Source organism: Branchiostoma belcheri, unplaced genomic scaffold, assembly GCF_001625305.1.
Source record: "Branchiostoma belcheri isolate BF01 breed outbred unplaced genomic scaffold, Haploidv18h27 scaffold37, whole genome shotgun sequence".
In the NCBI taxonomy this organism is placed as follows: Eukaryota; Metazoa; Chordata; class Leptocardii; order Amphioxiformes; family Branchiostomatidae; genus Branchiostoma; species Branchiostoma belcheri.
In genome coordinates this window covers 1,165,604-1,176,318 of record NW_017803987.1, presented here as the reverse complement: position 1 = coordinate 1,176,318, position 10,715 = coordinate 1,165,604, and the positions used below count along the sequence as shown (strand labels likewise).

The 10,715-nt window shown below is 38.2% G+C and overlaps 1 protein-coding gene across 6 annotated transcripts in view; it reads right to left on the bottom strand.

Moving 5' to 3' along the window:
- Positions 1 to 10,406, bottom strand: part of LOC109476290 (sodium channel protein 1 brain-like) — a 123,826-nt gene extending 113,420 nt beyond the window's left edge. For all 6 annotated transcript variants that reach the window (XM_019777198.1, XM_019777197.1, XM_019777199.1 and 3 more), the window contains exon 1: positions 10,290 to 10,406. The gene's annotated coding sequence lies outside the window, so the exon portion shown is untranslated. The remainder of the gene's footprint in view (positions 1 to 10,289) is intronic.
- Between the last annotated feature and the right edge of the window lie 309 nt (positions 10,407 to 10,715).

Here is a 10,715-nt window from a genome sequence, read left to right as displayed (position 1 = left end):
TATATATATATATATATATATTTATCATCTACACTTCATAAGCAACCCACAGAGTGTATAACAGATAGATCTGCAACATTGATGCCTGAGAAGAGTGAACAATGATTTTATATTTTCGAGCAATTGTCTGTGTAATAGAAAACGTGCTAATCCCTACACGTTGGAGATGGCATTAGGGGTACATATATTTTCTGGAATGTTTTCCCATGGGCACGTACTAATGTAATATTAACCCTGATGTAACATTCATCTTTGGTGCTTGCATTAATACCTGGTGAGCAGCAACCTTAGGCCTAGGGAAAAAATGTTGTGTTTTCCTGTTCCAGTCCTGAAAAAATTAGGGATTTTTTTCTTTCTTTTTGTTTAGACTATGCCAATCTCTACTAGTGAGCCAACTCATGCAATACAGTTTAACAAAATAAAACTTGCATGAGGACAATTATATTTTCAATGTCAATGTTGGAAAACCGATTGTAGAATGTTTCATTACTCAGGTGTCAGATTATGGAGCTAGAAAAGGCTAAAAAGAATTATGTCCCTTGCAGGGATCCAGTAAAAAAAAGGTTAGGGTCGGTCAGGAAACAGGAAACACTATTTTTTTTCCTAAGCCTTAAACTTGAACAGATGTTTGTGAAACAAGAGAAAGTAATTTTTATTTATGAGGCCTGTGTTTTAATTTTCCTTTGTTTATGTCTGTCTGACGGGGAGCATTCTGATTTGTATGCCCTAGAGACGTACACATAGGAGCATACGGGCCATATTCATTCCCAAAACTAGAACAAAAAGAACACTTAAGTTCTTCATTCACAACGTCTTATTTATAACAGCCAGTTGTTTACAAGAGGTCTCGTAAACAAGAGAAAGCAATGTTTTATTGATCAGGTTTGTGTTTTGATTTTGCTTCATTTGTGCCACGGATACGATTGTAATTTGAAGGCCCCAAAAGCGCATACATAGAAGCTAGAACAAAAAGAAGTTTAAATCAAAGTACTTTATTGACAACAACTTGTTTATAACAGGCACTTGTTTCCAATAGGTCTTGTAAACAAGACAAAACAATGTTTTATTTATCAGCTTTGTGTTTTGATTTTGCTTTATTTGTGACCACGGATAAGATTGTAATTTGAAGGCCCCAAAGGCGCACACATAGAAGCATACATATCATATATATTCCAAAAGCTAGAACACAAAGAAGTTTAAATCAAATTTTATTGACAACCACTTGTTTATAACAGCCACTTGTTTTCAAGAGGTCTTGTAAACAAGACAAAGCAATGTTTTATTTATCAGGCTTGTGTGTTAATTTTCCTTTGTTTATGTGTATCTCATGGGTAGCATTCTGATTTGAAGGCCCCAGAGGCGTACTCATATAATCAAAGTTCTTTATTGACAGCCACTTCTTTATAACAGCCACTTGTTTACAATACCGGTTGTGAATAAATAACTTTGAATCATTAAACAATCAGATGAAACTATTTACAAACGGAGAACAAAAACACTTTAAAGCTCATTGCTTCAACAGGCCACAAAGATATGTATAACAAGATTCTAGAAATTATATATTTTGTACTGGTCGTCTTTGTTTGTGTATAACAAACTGTTATTGTAAAATCAACACTAAGCGTACATGTCTGTGTGTGCAATTAACTTTTATTGTACATAGTCAATCAGGCATGTTATTACATGCAAATATGTATACGATGTTGCTTAGAAATAAAGATGATATAAAAGTCATACCCATCAACCGAATTGTTGTCACGGTCTTCTACTTCATTGTTACCTAATTACCATATTAACTACCTGGAATACAATAACAATTAACTGAAATGCATTTTGTAGATTTGACATTGCCTGTAGGTTTGCCAATGTCAACATGTTTACCACTGGGAATTTATCTTTCTATGATAAGCCAAGTGGAGACAATATCATTCACATAATTAGGCCAATTAAATTTGTTGGTTCACGGATTCGCCCGCTTCACTTTTTTCCTGATTTGAAAATTATAGCCTCTGATCAACTCCAAAGTGCTCATATTTTGGGCACAACAGTTGAATGAAGCCTCTTCTCTTACAGTAGAGTAGAGTTGTTTTACATGTATCCAGTTTTTCAATGTATCAATGCTGTGGTTTGATTGAGAGTTTGAAATTCATTGTTTGAATTGAACAACAGCCTGGTATGTTAACTACATGGCTCCTATCATAGCATTTGGGGTTATCATAGGATGCCTAGGTCTTTTTTATTTCTTTGTTTTTCATTTTTATTTAATTTTTTTTTATTTTTAATTTTTTTACTCTTTTATGTTCTTATTTTTATTCGGTTTTTAGTTTTATATGCTTTAGTGTTTATTTTTTATTGTTTAATTTTTAATATTTTTTTTTACTTTTTTTATATTATTTTTTCCTCCCTGTCACTTCTTTCCCGGAAAATCCGAGAGCCAAAAAATCAAACTAGTTTGTCATTATGATTTTGTCATGGCAATGTCAGTTTGCTGCATCTACCAAACCGTCTGCTGTGCTTTTCTCTATTCCGCTGGGGAATCAGACGTGCGGTGGGTTGAACTTCAAAGGCACCGCTGTCAGTTGCAAAGGCAGCTTAGGAATTGCTGACAAGAACAGTCTTGACGTCGAGGTCAACAATGCACCATCCAAAATTATATCTAATAAGAGTTTAGGTTTCACCGGGCAATTAAAGTTTGACCGATATTAATGAGGAATTATGGTAAGATCAACAGCATGCTACATGGAGGTTATGTTCATACCAATGGAACAAGTATGATTAAGTACAATTTACTTATTTATTTATTTATATCAAGTCCAGTTAACCCTATACATCTGATGGGCTGTTATTCTCAATAGTTTGTTGGTGGACATTATTTGCTTTCAAAATGGTTATTTATCAGTATCTGTGTCTGTATAGCCGGTATAACCGCCCTTCGGCGTAACACACCAGTTTTGCAGGCACGGCGGCAGCTAGCTATATCACACCGAACGACTTGTTACACTCAATCTTTGCACATTTAATTGCAGGAGTTGTTTAAGCTTTCTAGTGATGATGCCTCAACTATGCTTGGTGGCAACGAGTTCCAATCTACTTGTACTTCAGATTTAAAAAAATACTTGCTTGATTTGCCAAACAAAAAGTCAGTGACACATGGTTGTGCTTATGCAAATACAGTTTAGAAATACCCACGGTTTGGAATTGGATCACGGTTTGGAATTCGTTGTCTCCATGATATGCATTCTAGTGTATGAGCCACACACACGATTAACTAAACCGTTAAGGCCTGAGCGAGATCAATCCAGCTTTAACGTAGATAAAGCGGCTTATATGGTCTTAGTTACAAATAAGAAAAGAGATGGAAAAGGTTGATCTTATCTGCTAGCCTAGATCCTTATGGACTACTGGAGGAGTTGAAAATTAGGACATGTATATATCATGGATGGGAAGTGGTGAATCCCTGACTACTGATGGTCGTTGGTGAATCATTATCGCTCACTATTCAACATTTTTGCACCAAAATTATTTAATTTCAATTTAAAAAAATCTTTTCATATTTGATTGATTTTTACATCTATTTGCAATGGATTAGCGTTGATTTAACTTCCTTTTTAAAAAAAATGACCAGATAGAAAATTTTGTATCGTCCTAATATTCGATATTGCAGCTATAAGAATGCAACATTAGCCATTGCTCGCATCCTTACCCATCTGTGCCCGAAAGACTATCTAGAACACTAAGTTTTCACCATAACGGTTTAAAGGCTATGAATTCAGACTTTCTTTTGCGTTTGTGCGTTCAATACCTTGCATACATGCTTAAAGAAAGTCCTTGGTCACACATCAATGCAATCACTTGTTATTTATGGGGTTACATATGAGGGTATCCATCAGTCAATGATACCATCTCTACTGGCCTGCATACTAACATTTTTACGACCCGTAATGAAATAGAAACGGCTGACTTCACAAACCCCAGGAAAACATCAGAGACTCTTGACATCATAAAATCGACGAAGGTATCGGAATATTGACACTTTTTACGTCTCAAAGGACTAGAATGCCTCTCAGAAGATAACAAGAAATCGAAGATCTTACTCCTCCGAGAAATATCGAGAGTTTCTTTTTTTTTCAATTTCCTACTTTGAATTTCCCAACTATTTTGAATTGGCTCCACTAAAGTCATCAGGCAAACTTATCTATAGCAGAAAATTCAGAAAGCAAGATAACCTTTTATTATCTTTCTTGGACCTTTGACCTAACTTCCGGTCAGTGTCTCAACAGTATGTTAAAATAACTACCGTACGAAAGCAAACAGACATACCAAAATGAAACCTTGTCCATGGAGACAGAAGATAATTATATTTATATTATTATATTAATAGATATTTATACAGAAGATAAAAATAAATGTAGGCGTCACTTGAGAGAGTTAAAATAGCCAAAAGAAAATGAAAAGGGCTTCCAATGCCACATACGGAAACGTTCTACAGTAGTTGCGTACATGAAGCTCGTGTGCAGAAGCACCAGTATCTACTAGTTAATCATAGTGGACGTTAAGAGGTGTGCAGGATTGATTAGCAAAGCTGCTCAAAGGGCTAAAGAATTTCCGCAGCAAGAGTGGGCTTTGAACGTGCAGTCGCTCAATACTCGATGATAAAAGAAGACCCCTTTGCGCACAGACCATTAGAAATAGGAATAGCCCTATCTCCAGCCGTACAGATAGGCAGTCAAAGCGTGTGGTTACACATGAAGTTTGCCCAGAAGGAATTAAAAGTTTAGATAAAAGGGTAAAATCTAGAGGGAACTTGCCGTTGATTTGATTTGATTTATTAGGCTGATAACACATATGTATGCAGCCAGGACTGCCCAACTAGCCGGAGGCTATTATAAAGGGCTAGCCCTCACAACAATAACATAAACAATTCGGAACAGTTAACAGTTAACAGTGTCAGTTACAATTCAGATAGACATACTACCGGTACTACTACATAACAGATGTTGTGGCCAAACGTTAACCGTTAATCCTAAGCGGTCAATGTTCTGTCATTTCCTTGTCTTGTTCATTGTCTATGAAAATTCAATATAAGTCATTCTCTATTCAGTTAAACCTACTCTCTAAGTGCCTGACGTACATGTACTGCAGCCGTCAAAGACACAGTTCATCGGCCTTTGGCATTCTATAAACAAGGCAGCAAAGAAAATTTAGTCAATATTGTAGTCACTTAAAAACATACTGGGTTGAAATCACACTATTCCAATGTATTTTAACCCTCGTGAGAAAAAACATCAAAATTCCGACGGAAAGTGGTTACTGGAAGGGCCCTGGGCTGATTTTTAGGGTACCACCCGTAAAATAAAGGACTCATATTGGGCTTGTTTCTGCAGTTTTAAATACCCAAAGAATGAAATACTGATTGAAATGTGCTGATGTGAAGCAATATGTATTAATATCATAAAGATTGCCTTAATCATAATATTTCCAGTTTTGCTGCTCTGAAATCGCATTGGATGCCTTTATCATATGTTAGCAAAAATATTCCATGGCCTTCCATGCTAAAATCATCAACTTTCTGATTAATGGTACGAACGGAAGCTTGTGACGACCTAGTCCATGAGATAAAAATATCTCTCAAGACATGCCTCCCGGAAAACCTGCAATAGCGTGCTTTCTACAGATCTCTAGAGTACATAGATATAGAGAATATTGGTGAAATCTATTTATGTCTAGTCCATTTGTACACTACCAAGGGTTATGCCGAAAGCAACTGAAATATTTCTCGGAAAACGGTTCAATTATGATGTTAGGATGTCTCAAGCACATCCTTGGACTTTGCTGAGCTTTAAGATACGAATGTGCCTATCCGTCATTGTAAAAGGCCGCATTGAAGAAGAGAACAAAGAATATTTCTGAATAAAAGTAGGAAGTAAAAGTTACGACTATGCCAAAACGGCACTGAAAGTCTGAATGGGTTCAACAAAGTCCAATACATACAAATAGATATTTATATATAATAATGAATAATAATCTGCAAAGCACATTCAAGCTCCATTCGTAATACATTCTTCTATGATATACCGCTTCTATGATAAGTGCTTTCAAATGATTCAACACCACCAGTACCAATATTGATTGAAGATGATAACTATAGATAGAAAACCGTGCCCAGGTGAACTTTCTGTCGTGGTCGATCTTCAGGCAATTCAGTTGAGACCAGAAAAAATCACGGTCATGAATCGACATCAAGGCAGAGTCGCAGCTCAAGGCTCGAAAGTAAAGGTGGTCCAATGGCCACTGGCCACTAGAACTTAGCCTGGGACAACTAAAAAGAAAAGACATTTTTGGAACAATAGAAATATATTCAACATCATAATGTCAGTCCTCCTTTTGTCTATCAAGCACACATCCCGGATTTTCGATCCGGAAAAGTCTCCCTGAATTTCCTGTCTACTCTGCAATTACAGTGCGCCTGGGAGTGAACATAAGCAAAATAAAATTGACTTCAATTTGAAGTCATACAATACTTCCCAAAACTGGTTGGGACAGTTCATCCTCGCTACGGGACAATTGAAATTTATTTTTGGGACAGTGCTGGGACAATAGGAAGAAAAGTTAATGTCGAGGCCTGGTAGCTATTCTTGGGTTGTCCATGGTCTCACCGCACGGCAAGGCCAATAACTCTCCATCAGCCCAACTAACGAGCTTATTCATCTCAGGACTGCGCCGCGCTGTGAGATAACAGAATTGATTTGTCATTCCTATGGGTGACATTATCTAGTATTGACAAATGTATCTGACATGTACAGGTCTTTGGGTGGCAGGAGGAGTGCTCACAAGCAAACGGCTCATGAAGTTTTGGCGATGAAAGCATGAAAGGTGTCTTTCTTACGGCAATGCATGGGAACGAAGGCAGAAAGCTAGGCATGCATGACTGATGGTGTATTATAATTGGCCACATATTATCAAAGGCATATATTCGGCAGTATCAGCACTGATAGTAGCTAATTTTGCGAAAACAAGTCACCAAAAAGTTCCTTCACGCACCTATATGTGGGGCATAGGATGAAAAATGTGGGGCATAGAATGTGGGGCATAGTATGAAAGGTGTCTTTCTTACGGCAATACATGAAAACGAAGGCAGAAAGCTAGGCATGACTGATGTTGTATTATAATTGGCCACATATTATCAAAGGCATATATTCGGCAGTATCTGCCCTGATAGTAGCTAATTTTGCGACAAAAGTCACCAAAAAGTTCCTTCCCGCACCTATATGTGGGGCATAGGGCGGCACCCATATCCTTTAATATGACTCTGTCGAGGATCAAACTCACGACCTACCGAATGCAAGACGAACACTCTACCCATTTGGCTATCTATATTGCAACAGTCAGATCCTTGCAACAGAACTGTGTAGAGAATTCATTGCCTCGTATGTTGTTGACACGACTCGACCTCTTGACCACAGGTTGACAAGTATGCAATGTTGCAGCAAAGTGACGTCCTCAGTCCTAGCAAAAGCCAGATCCTTGCGGCTTAGACATCCCCGTACTCGGACGAAAAGTGCTCTGCTTATCTTGACATCATCAAGCGGTTGACTTCCTCGTCTTCCCATGTTAAGCCACTCTTAAACTGATCCCCGACTTTTTAGGTTAATGGAGCTCTTTGTCATTGAACTGACGTTGAATAAAGAGAGGGATATGTGATGGTAAGAACATTAATCCATCAAGAAGGGGGAGGGCGACTGAGGCCAGCCTGTCTGAATGTGGATTCGTCTGTATCCTAGAGCACTTCAACCCCTAGGTGAACTCAGTCTACAACCCTGTTTGTATCTATGGCGCCACGATCCATCTTAAGTTATAAGACCTGTCCTGCCATTGCCACTCAGTAGAACGAGTGTACTTCTTATCTTTTCAACTATCTTACCGGCTTAGGAACGATATCTTAATCCATTCTGAAGGATAGATTCACCAGGTGGATTCGTCTTTTACGTTTTTCAATTCTGCCTCGAGCATTAAGGAAGGAATCTTTGCATAAATACATCCGGTGCTCCTCACTTTATCTAGACATGAAAGTAACTGTTGACAGCAAACTTTGCTATTCGTCGTCGAATGCCAAAGCTTATGCGAACGTGAACTTTCAACCAAAGCAGTACCTTATCATTAGGGCTACATATGTTACATCATAGCTGTTCTGTTGGCACTTCTTGTCTCAACCTTCTCCGAGCACTTAAATGCATATCTTTAAAAGAATCTGCTCCAAGAAATCGTCATGGACTTTCAACTAAAGCTCTAGCTAGCCATTAGGAGTAGAAAAGGCCCGTCATGGCTATCTTATTGGTACTTCTTACAGAAAGGGCCACAACCTCCTCCAAAGTATATCTTTAAAGGAATCCCCCTCTCCTTTGTCATATTTTGAATACATATTACTTTCTACCTTCTGGCCTCTGTAAGAATAGGAATACACACCTTAGCGCCATTACGATACAAAATGAAATCCGTAATCTCCAAGCCAGACATATGGTCTGGCTAGATAAGCTTTTTAATGCTCTTACCAAATCCCGGAAACGCACTTTCTCTCGTACTTAGTTACGTCCTTAAGTATATCTCAGCTAGCACATAAGCTGCATGGCTGTTGTAAGTACCCTTACCTGAGATGGGGGAGTGAGATGGTTTTCGCCCCGGCAGACCTCCAAAGCGGTAAACGTTCAGAGACGTATACACAAGGGTGGGAGATTTCGGAGGGTGTCATCAGTCATAGATAATAAGCAGCATTAAACAAAGTATCCACACAGCGTGGTGTGCTAATGTATTTTAGGCCACAGCAGAGCCTGCACAGCAAGTAAACTTTATGGATGACATCCTCCGCAGACTCCAAATCTAATGTGATAGGGCGAAAAAAAAACAATTCGGGTCCCAAAACGCAAGATTCCTACATAGACCTTGATACCTATATTGAGATAAGTTTACTGACAACTATTACAACATTTATAGTTATTACTTTGAACAATAAGTTTTCAATCATTGTACAAATTATTTTTGATTCAGTGGGAACATCACATATACACAGCAACCATCACATATAAAAGGACTGAAATACTTCACTGTATCAAAGAAAAGACAAAACAATAAACCAGAGCCTTGTCTTGTCTCCTCTCTTTATATTTATCTGTCTTCCCCGTTCCGGCATGGCAAGCATCTTTGCCCATTTTCGGCATGTTGACCACTGTCAGAGGGCAACAAAATTTCTTGTTCTTTTTTTTTCAAAATCAAGCAAAAATTAATGCGCGCGCTGATGTCATCCATAAAACGTACTTGCTGAGGCCTTACATCAAGCCGAACATGATACCATACGTCAATGCCTTTGCCGCTAACTGCCGGGGTGAGCACAGTGAATGGTCTTAAATCATCCCCTATCGTAAACCATCTCACACTGCGCTGGGTGTTTAATGCAAACTGATTAGGATAATAACTTCTGGTGTCAAACGCGTGCAGGTTAAAATTAATAGCAGGGAACACAATATAAAATGTAAATGTAGCTCCCCTTTTTCTATTCAGAAAATTCTCTCTTCCTTAAAGTACGTCTGACTAAAGTTGGCTTTATGAAATATTTATCTATTTTTTTTTATTCACAGATTTAAAAAAAACTGTAAGTGGCCAACAACAGATACCTGTTTTTTCTACAATACTACTCAGAAAATGTACAAGGTATGGTGAAATGAACAAGGAAATAAAACTAAAGTTTAACATCTAACTAAGTACTGTACTACTGCTATGAAAGGTAATGAATAACTAATGATAATGGACATATTGTGTATGTTTGTAATGTAATCATTATCGATGTAATTCCGAGAGATTGACTGACAAAAATGCATTACGCGAAGAGGCGAAGGCGCCTCTTCCATTCGGTGAGACGTAGATTTACAGTAGCGCCAGTCTAGGTGGTGCCTGTTCAATCCTAGTCAGCGTTTTCAACTCCACACCACTGCACTCTCAGGGACTCTAAGATTACAGCTCCAATGCCTAACTTCTGGATGATGAATTAGTACTATACGTCGGCAACAAGAAAAAATCGAAGCGGAACGTATAAAGAGAGGATGTCCAAATCCACAGGCTGGTGGGCTTGCTGCCTGATTCCTGTTAATCTCCTTTTTTTGCAGAAGTCTGGAGAAAAGTCAATAAAACCGGCTAGGACTGCTTCTCTCCAGTGCTTTACCGGATTCTGAGTCTGACAACTGGTAAGATTGATGTGTTTTTCAAAAGACAGTGGATTGATCAAGCGCTTTGATACTTACGGTCGCGGACTTGGACTTGGACCGTGCCCAATGTTTCCCCTCTGAAGTTAGGCCAGGATTCTCTGTACCACGTCTATTGCGTCATCTTCGTCACCTATAGACCTCTCAACGGCTCAGCATCTGATAAGAAAAGTAGACGGTTTGAAAACGGCAGGTTCTAAAAGTAGGCAATTGCCGCATGTTACTAGATGTTTTGAAACCGTGAATCCATAGAATACTGAATTACCGAATACATTAATCTTTATTTGCATGTTCATTCCCATGGGGCTACATGTATATTATATCAAGTAGCATAATACATGGGATAGAATGATAAAAGAATAACGTAAAACTCGTTGGGCCTACTAGAGAATACTAGTATATTCTATCTAATCTAGGTCTTGAAGATTTCTTCCCTCTTCCAACTGGAGATGAATTCACATAGTT